This window comes from Mustela nivalis (assembly GCF_964662115.1).
Source record: "Mustela nivalis genome assembly, chromosome: 11".
In the NCBI taxonomy this organism is placed as follows: Eukaryota; Metazoa; Chordata; class Mammalia; order Carnivora; family Mustelidae; genus Mustela; species Mustela nivalis.
In genome coordinates this window covers 13,878,593-13,892,719 of record NC_139030.1, presented here as the reverse complement: position 1 = coordinate 13,892,719, position 14,127 = coordinate 13,878,593, and the positions used below count along the sequence as shown (strand labels likewise).

General features: G+C 40.8%; 1 protein-coding gene across 5 annotated transcripts in view; it reads left to right on the top strand.

Moving 5' to 3' along the window:
* INSIG2 (insulin induced gene 2) overlaps positions 1–14,127 on the top strand; it is a 72,746-nt gene that overhangs the window by 34,496 nt on the left and 24,123 nt on the right. Inside the window, exon 2 of one of the 5 annotated variants that reach the window (XM_082689861.1) lies at positions 14,077–14,127. The gene's annotated coding sequence lies outside the window, so the exon portion shown is untranslated. Of the gene's footprint in view, positions 1–14,043 lie in introns of those variants that run through there. The other 4 variants (XM_082689862.1, XM_082689860.1, XM_082689859.1 and 1 more) reach the window with 4 other exon arrangements.

Here is a 14,127-nt window from a genome sequence, read left to right as displayed (position 1 = left end):
GAGTATTCCTGATACGTGGCCTTGACTGCTGCCCTCACTCACGTGGGCCAAGAGGTTGAGTACAGCTTTCTAACAAGGAAATCCTAACACATACTGGTATGTGTGAGGATTTTATTTACCCGTTCCTGTGATATGTCATAGCAGGAGATGCTGACCAGGCTCAGCTGTGATGTTGCTAGAGTTAAGCTTAAAATGCTGGACGTAGGGCACGTCCCAGGTTTTTCAACTATATAGCCCCCTGGAAAATACCATCTGCTTTGTAGCCTTTAATTTATTTTAGAGTTTCATGCCACGTTGGCAGCTGGAGATCTGCCAGTCTGCTTACCAAAGTCCCTGCTTGGTATTGATTAAATAAAGGAACTCCTTCGCAATCCTTCCTCATTCCGCGGTTGTAGATTGCTAGATGGCTGGATTTTTACTTTAGTCCATGCATGCTGGGTTCCTCTCACGGAAGCCAACCTGGGATGTTTAAGGGCTCCTTCGCTCCTGCATTCTGGGTGGGACCTTACCTCTAGGCCACATGTAAACAAATCATTTCCATCTGGAGGAAAGAAGTGTGGGGTCACAGTGTTTTATTACAACACTTCATAGTTTTCTGTTTCCAAAATTGCCCCCTTCCCCCCCACCCGATCTCCTGGCCTAATACTAAGGAGTATACTAAAGAGTAGAAGGAAATTTTTTTCTTTAAAGATATTATTTGTTTATTTGACAGAGAGAAAGAGAGAGAGAGAGACAGACAGACAGACATGAGAGAGGGAACAAGGGCAGGGGGAGAGAGAGAGAGGGAGAAGCAGGCTTCTGGAGGAGCAGAGAGCCCAAGGCGGGGCTCTATCCTAGGACCCCAGGGTCATGACCTGAGCCAAAGGCTTAATGACTGAGCCACCCAGGCGCCCCAGGATAGAAGGAAATTTTAAAGGTGGTGCTAGGGCTGGTGCTGTGAAAAATGAGCTTTCTATATTTCCATAGGCAAATTTTATGCATGCTTTTTTTTTTTTTAAAGATTTTACTTATTTATTTGACAGAGAGAGATCACAAGCAGGCAGAGAGGCAGGCAGAGAGAGGAGGAAGCAGGCTCCCTGCTGAGCAGAGAGCCTGATGCAGGGCTCGATCCCAGGACCCTGGGATCATGACCTGAGCTGAAGGCAGTGGCTTAATCCACTGAGCCACCCAGGCACCCTTATACATGCTTTTATAGCTCACTATCTTTGAGCTGATATGGGGGAAAAAAAAAAAAAAAAACTTTAGAAACACAAACTCTGATTTCATCTTTTCAACTCAAAGGTAAAGGAAACAGAGGCCAAGTTAGACAGTGAGAAGCTCAAGGTCACCCAGCTAGTTAGCCAAGGTGCAAGCACTCCAGGTTGATCTAGTGGTGTCTCTCCTACCTCCCTCCAATACCCCACCGGAATTGAAATCATTGCAATAGCCACTACCAAGTACTTAACAATGGATATTTGATGGTGGTCCTTTCAGTCTGTGCCAGGGTGGTTTTCACTTTTTCCCTTCATCAGCAGGGGAAGGCAAGGACATTGCTCTGCCTCTAATATTTCATGCTTAGCCCTGGATTCCCTTGGTTTTATATTTCTGACTCTTCCCTCAGTTTCTTGTAGGGCTTTATGATTTAATTTAATTTTAGCTTATGGCTGGCTTTGGTACCCAGAAGAGTGGTAATTTGTCCTTTAAATTATTCACCCAGGGGAGTCAGTGTTCTTAGAAAGTGAGGGAGGAGAACCTGTGGGCTTCGTCCCCTCAGAGGGATACGTGACACACACCGATGCTTCACTCACTGGTTCTCTCCCCACAGTACCTTATCTCTCATGTTCAGCCCTGGTTCCTATAATACCTTGTATTTCTGCAGAGCTTTTCACATTAACAAACAAAGCAATTTCCATAGTATTTACACAGTGACTCATGACAATTTTTACACCCACAAGTGTACACCCTGGACAAGCAGCATTCCCCTACATTAGGCTCTCTGTAGGAAAGTGTCCTATAGTTATTTGCAGAGAGGAACTTGGGGCAACAGTCTTGGCTCTGACATTCAGAGCTCAACATAGGGACAGCTCAACATAGGGACATAGGGACAGCTCAACATGGGTTGCGCCTCTGGACTCGGTAGCTCAGGATGGAGGTCTGTGCTGCAAGGGTTACAAAAGAAAGGAAGGAATGGGTCACCATGACCCTAGCAGATCTTGCTGAAGTTGCTGACAAAACCAGGCAAAAGCATAGACAACTACTCATAAAGAACAAGTCACCGGCCAGGGTGTTTGGTACAGATATATAGTGAGTGACTGTTCTACTCACACCCGGAGTCCAGAATAGAGAGATGGTTGCCATTTTCAGTGAAAAGATAATAAGGGTAAGAGATTGGGGCACCTGGGTGGCTCAGTCAGTTCAGCGTCTGCCTTTGGTTCAGGTCATGATCTCGGGGTCCTGGAATTGAGCCTCATGTCGGGCTCCCTGCACGTGGGGAGTCTGCTTCTCCTCTCCCTTTGCACCTCCCTCTGCTCATGTTCTCTCTCTCTGTCTCTCAAATAAATAAATAAAACCTTTAAAAAATATATGGGTAAGAGATGAAGAAGAGTAACAGTTACTGCTTAGTGAGTGCCTACTAATGTGCTAAATCCTCTCCATATAGTCTTCCATTTAATCCCACTGTCAGTTAGGGACACATGGGTGGCTCAATTGGTTAAGCATCTGACTTTGGCTGAGGCCATCATCTCAGGGTCCCGGGATCAAGCCCTACTTCAGGCTCCCTGCTCAGCAGAGAATCTGCTTCTCCCTCTCCCTCTGTCCCTCCCGCTGCTCCGCGCGCTCTCTCTCGCTCTCTCAAATAAGTAAAAAATCTTAAAAAATTAATTCCACTGTCAGTTAATCCTACTGCCATCACTATTATCATATGAAATTTATTCTCCTAATGAAGTAAAATCATGTTGTCCAGATTACCCAGCTAGCTAGTGAGGGAGAGCAGAAATGGACTCTCAGGTCTGTCTGACTCTTCCCCATAAACCTTCTCCATCCTAAGAAGGGGATAAGAAGCATTAACAAGGGGCCAGTATCGAGCGTGTTAATGTTAAGCAGGGTTATGCAGACAGAGGAAAGGGACTGCCAGCATTCCATTTATAGGGACTCTGAGAAAAAGAATAAAATATTTTCAAAGCTTAACTTTTGGCATTACCGTGGAATGGAAATAATGGAAGAGCCCCTAATAAACTGATAGGACTCCATGGGCTCTTCTCTGATGAATTCAACCAGGAAAGAGACAAGCAATCATGGTCAAAGGGAAGACAGCAGTGTAAGCCTGTAAGAATATTAGACCCTAATGACCAGGATAGAGGGAGGTTTATGAAACATGCCAAGCATTTGAGGTCATGCATGCTTAGGTCATATACACTTTACTTAAGTTAAGGATGGCTTTGTTGTGTGGTGCCAGGGCTCTGTTTGCTGGGCTCCACTAACCTGGTGGCATTTTAAATACCTGTGCACAAATTTTCTGACACTCCTCTCATTGAGAGCTGGAGTCCACATCTCCTGTCTCTGAATCTGGACAAAACTTAGTGATTGGCTGACCAAAAGAGGATGGCGGAAGTGACACCATGTGACTTAAAGGCAATAAAGTTGTTTCCTGGTTTGATCCACAGCAACTGGTGGCTGGAACACCTGGTGGGAATGTCAGCACCAAGGAAATCAGCCAAAGGGCAAGAATCCATCTGCGGGGGTGGGGGTGGGCATTTACCTGTGGGGGACCATAGCAGGAGCCCGATACTTAAAAGCGAAAGGAAAATTGAAGTATGGAAAAGCATTAGGTCTCAGGAGAGAAGCAGAAGTGAAAGATAAAAAATAAGTCCTAGGGTCAAACTGGAAACAGATTAGACTGTGGAGTGCCAGCATTTAGGACTGGAGTTGTGAATAATCCACATGTAAGTGGTTCAGGCCTGAGGTGATGAGTCACACAAGGCACGTTTTCATAGATGGGACAGATGTGAGCCCCAAGTTTAAGGAGCCTGCTACTTGCAGTGTTGAAACAGAAGAGGAAGAGTAGAACCACTTCACTGCTTTAATTCCTATGTTTTTTCCAGCTGAAAGATTTTCAGAGAAAGAAAAGCAGCCCTAATACTAGTTTGTAAAAGGAAGGTAGGGGAGAAACCTGTAAGAAAGCACTAGCCACTCAAAATGCATTTAAGTTTCATGGCTTGGATGAGTCACATTTCCTAGAGGCTACAAGGATCTTAGGATAAAAATGAGGAACTCCTGTAGATAATTTCTGAAGACACTTAAGAATTAGGGAAAACTGAAAATAGACAAATGTCTTATTCTCAAAGCAGAGGTGAATCCTGTGAATTCTGGGAGACGTCCTTGACAGCTGGGGAGTTTTCTAGAACAAAGCATTAAAGAGATGACTTGCAAGCTCTCAACAAATGAATCAGCATCAGTCAGTGAAGCTGAAACGGTTAGTCCGGCTTTCGAAACATATTTACCAGTCTGTAATGACCCCACTCTGAATGTAAGCTGGGCCAATAGTGAACAGAATTCTTTTTTGATGAGTGGATTTATGTCAAACCAAATAGCAGGGCTCTCTCTGGAGCCTACCACAGGCCTCTGTGCCTGGTGCAGCACTACCCAAAGTGTTGATTAAGGACTTGGATAAGATCCTGATGGCCTGCAGAGGCAGTCTGCAGGTAACACAAGCCTTACGGGGGCTCATCATTATGTTGAACCATGGAATTTGCATGGGAAAGAAATTCAACAGAAAAATCACAATCCCTTTTGTTTAGGCATCCACCCATCGTCCTCAGTGGAAAACATGGAAAAATCTAAACACTCTCAAATTCGACCCACAACTTTACCGGAACAGGATAGAGAAAATGTGGTTTGTGCACATGGAAAGGATTTAAGAGCTGTTTAAATTTAACAACTCAATACAACTTAATAGTAGGATATGACTGCCAAAAATGCTACTGTAGTGAGGCGTTGTGTTCAAGGAGGGATCGAAAATGAGGGACGTGGAAATGCAGCTTTGGTGTTTGTTCTGGAAGTAACCCTACGGAGGGGATGTTGGTAGTCTGAAGCATGCCCAAAAGAAAGCAACAATTATGGTAAGAGGATGGAGAACGTGTCATGTGGAAAATGGTTAAACAAACAGTATATTTAACGGGGACAAGAGCCTGTGGGGGGTGCAGAGCAGGAGATGTTCACAGTCTCAAGGCTGTCACATGAAGTGGTGTCAGTGGGTGGGAAGTCAGCAAGAAGCCAGATATAGTTGAACTCCAAGTAGAACTTTCTCGCACCTCGAGCTCTGAAGAGATGAAACAAGTTTCCGCAAGAGGTGAGGAATTTTTTTTTAATACTTTTAAAAAAAGATTTTATTTATTTGTTTGACAGGCAGAGCTCACAAGTAGGCAGAGAGGCAGGCAGAGAGGTGGAGGGCGGGAAGCAGGTTCCCTGCTGAGCAGAGAGCCCAATGCAGGCCTTGATCCCTGAACCCTGAGGTCATGACCTGAGCTGAAGGCAGAGGCTTTAAACCACTGAGCCACTCAGATGCCCTGAGGTGAGGAATTTTTGATCCTGGAGGCATTCAACAGAAATAGGAATGCCATTTGTCAAGGCAAATATCAAAGTGATCAATGGTAATATCCACAAAACCATGACGTTGTATGACTACTTTATTACACATATTCCTTATGACAAGAAGCACTTCAATGATGAGAAAACGGAGGATCAGAGAAGGCAAGTCACTTGCCCAAGAATAACCAGATGGTAATAGAGAGCAGAGCCTGGAACCAAGATACTCCTCCTTCTACACAGGGCACATGCTTTTCGTTTACCTCAGGCTCTCTTAAATAAGACTGAGCTCTAGGAGTGGACACATGGCAATTTTTCAAATAACAGAAGAGCAGTGGGACCTCCTGGAGCTCAAGTGTTTAATAAAGTCTCTGAAAATAGTGAGCATCATCGGGACTCTCCAGACCATCAGTGAGCTACACATATTATGTTCCAGGTTGGAATGCCTTTTCAACTAATGGTTTTATCATACTTCAGTACTAACATTAATTTTATGAATCTAAGATATGCTTCTGAAAAGTCTAAGTTCGTTTAATTCTCTTTAATCGCTATTAATACATTGATTGCTAGTCTTTAAAAAAAAAAAAAAGGCAATGATTCTCAAATTCCAAAGGAAATAAATTTAAAATCACTTCAAGCAATGTCTTTATTTTTATGAAAAATTCTTCTGGAAGTTTCTGTTTTTGGCAAATCTGAGTCCCAGAAGAAATCTAAATCCAAACCATTGAGTTTCTGTAAGTATGTTTTATGTCTGTTACATCACCTAGCCGTATACATATTCCTTTTGGGAAATTTTCAAAAATTTGACTGTTTGTGTCTTCCATCTGTTATCAGATGAAATCCTCTGCTTTTGTGAATCAATGTGTATACACATGCATTTATAATTGGCAAGCCAGAGGAGATTCTCTGCTACTTTTTTCAGTCTCTTATAAAAACAATAAACTGTGCCCAGAATATTCAATCTATCTTTTCATAACTCTAGACTGAAAATACCTGAAGTTACCCACCATTCCATTGTAGTTACAAATGTGAGGTGATTTTACAATAATGATGTTTATCTTCTTGGATATAATATACTTATAATAAACAATACATGGATATATTGGATATCCACAATATATGGATATATTGGATATAATAAACTTATATAATAAACAATAAACTTAGACAACTATGAGTCTAGCTTAAGTTCAATTAGAGATTGGAGTACACATTCTGCCTTTGGGAGAGACTGAATAGTATTGAAGCCCTCAGTGTGTGAATTCAATTCGAAGGCAAGAGTGTCACACAACAGAAACAACAGTGCGGTGAATTAGCAAGAGAGAAATCTCTTAGAGAACACATTGTTATGTTTTTTGACCTCAAATTGCATAGGCCCTTGTAATAATTAATAGCTAGTGTTGCCTCTTGGTTCTTGGTCTCTATCATTGCCTCTCTGACAAATAGTTTATAGTCTATAGTCTTTCCAGTTGTCTTCTCACTGTGATGTTTTACACCCCAGTGATTTTGTCTTAGAGTTGTGTTCTGCATTTGCCTGCTCATCCGCGATGACCTTGTTGGGGCTTTGTTTAGTTTATTTGTTGCCTGATGATACATACCAAGCCTTACAGGGACCATTGGACTTTATATACATTCAATTTATTGACTTTCGTTGCCACTACTTCCTAACAGACCCCAAAACACCCAATAGCGTTACATCAAGGTCACTACTAAAAGGCGACTGCTCTTCTTACTGACCTCTCCCTTCAGAGCTTTGGGGGATCACCCTGCCCCTGTTCGCCATCCTCCTCCCCTCTCTGGCAACATGTTGTCATTGTTTTTTTCCTCTGTAATCAGTACCAGTCTTCCTAATAATCACAGATTGATGCAGAGCAACCTTGAGAATTCAGGTGAGTTTGCCTGCTTGTGATTAGATTGATTCGTAAGCACCTCTGTCACTTCCTCCCCCACCCCAACCCCCAGTTTGTTTGAATGTGCTATAGAGTTTGCCATCAAACAAAAAATGGTAAAATCAGGCTAAAAGTCAGTAATTTCAGAAAACATTTAATGAGTTTATATCCAAGAAGATAAACATCATTATTATAAAATCACCTCACATTTGTAACTGGTGGGTAATTTCAGTATATTTTCAGTCTAGAGTTACGAAAAGATAGATTGAATATTCTGGGCATATTATCAAGGAAACATACAAAACTTTACCTACAGATAGACCAAGAATTATCTATTATCACCTCAGTGTGCGTTAGATGAATACAGTAGAAAAAATTTCTTTTTATATGATCTAAAAGATTTCAAGCATGGTTCTTAAGTCAAGATGAATTCTATTAAAAAAAATCACTGAATTAGGAATCAGTAGATCTGATTTCTATTCCAACCTAACTGCTAATATACCTTGGGTGAGATATTCCTCTCAAGAGCCTCCCCTGTCTACCTCACATCACTGAGAAGATCTTACACTGAAAGTAAAATGCAAGTCTCTTTTCCCTGATAAAGCATGCTCCATTCCTGGGTCTAGTTACCCCCAGCACTTCCAGCTCCAGCAATTGGGTTATATGTCCACTCAGAGTCCATTGTGATTGTTGCGAATTATGTCGTTGTGATTGCATAATGTAATTTAAAATTGGGAAACTGATGGAGGCATCTGGGTGGCTCAGTCAGTTGAGCATCCCACTCCTGGTTTTGGTGCAGATCATGATTTCATGGGTCATGGGAGCGAGTCCTGCATGGGGCCCACCAGTCAGTATGGAGTCTGCTTGAAGATTCTCTTCCACTGCCCCTCATCTTACCTATGCAAACTCTGTTTCTTTCTCAAATAAATAATCTTTTAAAAATTTTTTAAATCGATGAAATGGAAATATTAAAAGGGCAGGTTTTGTTTCTAGGACAAATAAGTTAAAAGCTACAGATACTTGGTTAAGGTGAGTGTTACAAAAACATTTGTAGCTGTATTGAAATGTAGGCTAGACATTTGTAAAAGACTGGAAAGACATGTAGAAGAAGTGTTCAATTCACAGGTATTTTGGATTCCATCCATCTAAGAACACTTTAAACAAAATTAAAAGCATGAAATTTTTGAATTTACTGAGGTGGAGTGAATTTGGAATGCAAATTTGCCCGAGGGTCAGCTTGTACCTACATTTCCACAGGTACTCATTTATGTTTTTATTTCCTTCTGCTCTCCTCATTTCTGCTCATTCTGCCCTGTGTGGGGAGTGGCTTTACTTCCTATCACCTTTACACCAAGGTGTTGTCCTTGGCTGTCCCAACTTTTAAACTTGAGGTCTGAGTCCCCAGATTAGCAGGCCTCAAGATTTTACATTTGTTCTCATCTGAAAAGTCTGTCAAAACAGAATTTCAATTTTTTTTCCAACTAGGAAAATGTTTCAGGGCAAGTTGCTTTCCTTCTTCTGCTTACTTCTTTAAGGTCCTACCTTCCCTTAGATGTTGGCCTGGTAATCCTCCTTTATCTTCTCAGCTCCTTTGTGATACTTAAAATATATTCCAAGAAACACTTTTGGTTTCAGTGGGAGGGCTTTTCTTTAAGCACCTGATCTACATTACATGGTATAGACTTTCTACTGGCCGTCTGCTCATGGCTTTTACGGAGAAACCAAACTCTCTTGGAATTGGCAATCCCTCTAGAAGATGTTGATGCCAGGTTTGAAAGTGGAGAGTGCCATAATTCAAACTTTTTCCTAAAATAAAACTAGAACCACTGGGTTGCTTTGTATTATACAAGTCTTTCTCCCATGGGCTCAAAGAGGTTATAAATTTTAGGTGGACAAATTGATGGTGGGCAATAATTTAATTTCACCTCCATTTCTTGATTTTTTTCCCTACCATGTTAGTATTCTGGGGAAATCTAATACAGGGCTTTCCAATAAAATTTCATGTGATGATAGAAATATTCTGTAATCTGTCCTGTTTACATGGGGTTATTGCACACGTGAAATGTGTGCCTGCTAAATTTTAAAATTTATTTCATTTTAATTAATTTAGGGTGCCTGAGTGGCTCAGTCAGTTAAATGTCTGACTCTTGGTTTTGGCTCAGGTCATAACCTCAGGGTGGACCTGTGTTGGGTTCCATGCTCAGCATGGAGTCTGCTTGAGGTTCTCTCTCTCCCTTTCCTTCTGCCCCTTCCCTGCTCACACTCACAATCACTCTCTCACTCACTCACTCTCTCTCAAATAAATACATGAATAAAATCTTAAATTAATCAAATAGCAGCATATGGCTAGTGCCTGCTGTAATGGACACTGTAGATTCTAAGACAAATTTCTTTATGATACTTCAGGATAAATATTGGTTAAATGACGGGCTTCATCAAAACACTTTTGTGACCATGGTCTTCTCTCCAGAAGATATGTGTTCATTAAATCAAAACAGCAGCAATTGCTATTGACATAAAACAAATAACAAATGCAGCAAAATACTAATTAACCCCCCAAATACTTCTTGAGTTTGTATTATTAAATAGGCACCACACTAGGCATTGAAAAGTGTGCCATATGCCTGATGATGCTTCTGCTTTCTAAGTAGATGTCATTGATTGACAGATGACAGAGGATTTTATAAACAGCCTTCACTGTAAAATACAATTTCATTCCTTCAACTTTCTTTACATATACTAGCCTGAAATGTTTAACAATATGGAAACATAGTCAAATACTGTGAGATGCCCTGGAGAAGGGAAAGAATCACAGGTTCCCTGGGACCACCATGTCCTAGCATGTTAAAGGATCTCAGAATCCCCATATTGAAAATGTGTTTCATTTTTTTCTAATCCAATGCTTACCAAATACAAATGTAGAACCTCATCCCTCTCCTCACACAAACTACCTGTTAATATTGATTCTATGGAATGTATTTTGAGAATTGGAGATCTATGCTAAGGAGTTTTATAAAGCATAAATAATCTAAAACACTGAATAATCTAAGTTAGGTTTTTGTTTTGTTTTGTTTTTCAAAGTGGCATTTGCAGATCTTTAAGGGACATGAATATATTCTCAGTATTCTATAATTCCTCTGAAGAATTTTGAAATGATACAATCTTACTTACATGATAAACTTCAAATATTACTGCAAGCCTGTTCTGGATTATGTTGCAACATGTTCTAACAGGGTACTCTTACATGATTTCTCTTAAGATTGGCCTGTAATTGTTTTACATTGATTTGAAAAAAAAAAAAAAAGAGGTGGATTTAAATGACCATTTGCCCCAGATAAAGGGCCAGTAATGGTAGGGTTCATTGTAAAAACAAAGGTTTAATAAAGAGAAGTGGTGAGAGATTTGAACCATCACATGACATACAGTATTAAAATCACATTTTATCTTAAAATAATCCATTCTGGAGCAAAGATTTAAATATTTACTGAAATTCTTCAAGTTAAAAAAAAACACCTTTCACATTATAATTTGAAACTTACTTATTTTATACTTTTGTTCCTATTTATTTTGCAAGTCTTTTGGTTTATAGAGGTATATGGCTTAAGCCTAAGGATTTTATGTCTAGATTTATGTTTAGAATACTGTAATTTTTGTCAGTTTAAAGTAATATCAGGATAAAATAATTGAACTCAAAACTAGGGGTGCATAAAAGTTATTTATGTGTGGAAACACTGCTCTAGGATATTTCTATTACATTTCTGAATGTATCATATTGTGCTCTTAAATATTTAGCCAATATTTAAAATTGGTTTGCATTCCATGGCCAAGCATCATCTGTTAAATTTGCTGTGAGGCTAGAGAAGGTCTGGAAAGTATTAAAAACTCATCATAGATGATCATGAGTTGACTGTCTTTAACATCACTGTAGACAAAAATAGCTTTATTGAACTATTCAAATATGGTAATGTCAAATTTGGTGGTTTTTCTCCCCTCCCTGATCTCTGTTGTCTTAAAAAAAAATCCATACATAGAGTACACATTATGCAAAGCTTGGTTGCAGCTACCACTTATAAGTCAGTGACTCCAGATCTTTATTTCCAGACTATTTGCTCATTTGAATTCCAGATGCACACTTCCAGTGCTCTACTAGATATTTCCATCTGAGTGTTCAACAAGTATTTCAATCTCATTCAACCCCATACTTGTGCTCTTGATTTGAATCAATGGTGTTACTTCCACTCAAACTCAAAACTCTCAAGTCATCTTCTGCTTCTTTCTTTCCTTCATTCTCTCATCAATGGCCAGTAAGTCCTGCCAATTCTTTGTACCTCTGCCATTGTCTTAGTTCAATAGCCACCTACCTAGATTCCCCACTACCAGTTCCCTTCCATGCCAATTTAGCTCAAAATTGGAAGGAAATATCACAGAATTTCCAGTTGACTTGCTTCTACCTTGTATGAGCTGGCCTAGTTTCATTTCCTGAGACTTCTGCCTTACCAGGCTTGAATTTATTGAAGGCAAAGCCTCTGTCTCATTTGTCTTTGCATGCCAGTGTTTAACAAAATTCCAAGCATGCAAGTGGTGTGTGCTACATGTTGCTGAATGTTGATGGTGCTAGTGAGCAGCTGAGAGCACAGGTTTTGGAATCAGATAGATCTAAATTAAATTTCTGCCTCCTCTGCCACTTACTTAGTTGCTAAGTGACCCTGGGCAAATTAACCCTAAGACAGTGATTCTGAGCTCTGGATGCACATTGGGATTATACAAGGAATCTATTAAAATGGTTCAGGTCCTCTCCTCAGCCCAATTAAATCAGAATACATGGAGGATGAGGCTCAGACACAAGAAATTTCAATAGAGGGGTGCTTGGGTGGCTCACTGGGTTAAAGCCTCTGCCTTTGGCTCAGATCATGATCCCTGGGTCCTGGGATCAAGCCCTGCATTGGGCTCTCTGCTCAGCGGGAAGCCTGCTTCCCTCTCTCTCTGTCTGCCTCTCTGCCTACTTGTGATCTCTGTCTGTCAAATAAATAAATAAAATCTTAAAAAAAAAAGAAATTTTGATAGATCCTTGGGCAATCCTAATACACAGCCAAGATTGAGTATCACAGCTCTTGGTCTTAATTCCTCCTCTACTACATAATATCTATTTTAAAGGGGTTTTTGAGTAGGTGAAATGAAATTAAATTTAGTGCAGTGTCTGACACACTGATTGAGAATGTGCTCAATCATGATATTAATACACAACCTCAATGTGTGACCTCTTCCTTCTCAATTGCTACCCCCCAGCGATTCCACCTTCTTTTGAATTCCTGGAATATACCAACATTTTTCAGCTTTAAATAAATATTTAAACTAAAATAAATGCCTCTATAGGCTAAAGTTTTCCATAAGGATTTTCTTAAAAGTGAATTCTCGTGTTTGAAAAAGACGGCTTAGGGGAGACATAAGCTGGACAAATAGAACTCATACTTATAGAAAGCCTTAATGTCAGGACATTTTTGAGGGACATTTTTGAGGTTGTTGTCTCTTTTGTAGGTGCTCTTCCCTTTTCCTTTTAAAATTCTTCACCCATCCATATAATCTGCCCAAATCTTATTTTACTGCTTCTCCCTCTCCCTCTACCTCTTTCCCCTGCTTGTGCTCTCTCCCGCTCTCCCTCTCTCAAATAAATAAATAAAATCTTTTAAAAAGAGAGACATTCATAAGCTATAGGAAACATTAGAGAAAACAAGAAAGAGCATATAAAGACTTGCCTAGATATATTTTGCTGCAGATTTAATTTAGCCTTTAATTTTGAGAAATAAGTGTATTGATATAAAGGTTAGAAATATAAAAATCCATCTTACTGTTAACCACTCAAAGGAAGGGGGGGGGGAGTATTTCACTGACACTTTTATGGGAAGCTCTTAAACAATTATGGTAGGCCTAAATTTCACCTAAAACTTTCCTCAAGACCACTATAATTTGATCACATTCATACATAGTACACCTCCCAACAAAGAGGGGGTTATAAGATTCTCTATTTTCTCTACTTTGCTCCAAAGCTCTTCCTGGGAAAACTCTGTCCTCAAACTGTGCTACCTGGTCGAACTTGTGGAACCATTATTAATAAAGACCTTATGAAGTGGTGTGGGATGGAGATGAGCGAAATATCAGTTACGCTTTTAGGATTTAGTACAGGACGTGAAAACGTAAAGAGTAAAGCCCAGCGAAAGCACAGATACTGAAAGTCAGCGTCCCTGGCGGGGGATCTGGGCGGCCTGTGCTCCAGAGCCAATTCCTCCTGGAGCAGAGGCACACGCTGAGCGTCACGCCTCCCAGAGAGTGTGCGTGTGTCAGTGCGCGATTCTCTCACACCGCCCACTGGGCCTGGATACTCGTCACAACCCAAGATTGCCTGGTCAGCAAACAACAGCTGACCTAACCCCCTCCCACTCTCAAAACAGTCCACGCCTACAAGCAGGAGCTGATTTCGGGCAAACCGGAAGCTCCTTTGCCCCGTCTCGCCGGCTCAACAACGAGCGCTGGTACTAACCGGAAGTTCCTCTGCCCCGATCGTCAGAGCGCCTCCTCGTGGACTGCACAGGCGCAGTGGGGCTTCGGCGGAGTTGTGGGAGGGGAGGAGGAAGAGCTGGAGGGGGGCGGGAGCAGGTCCCAGAAGATGGCGGAGGCGGGG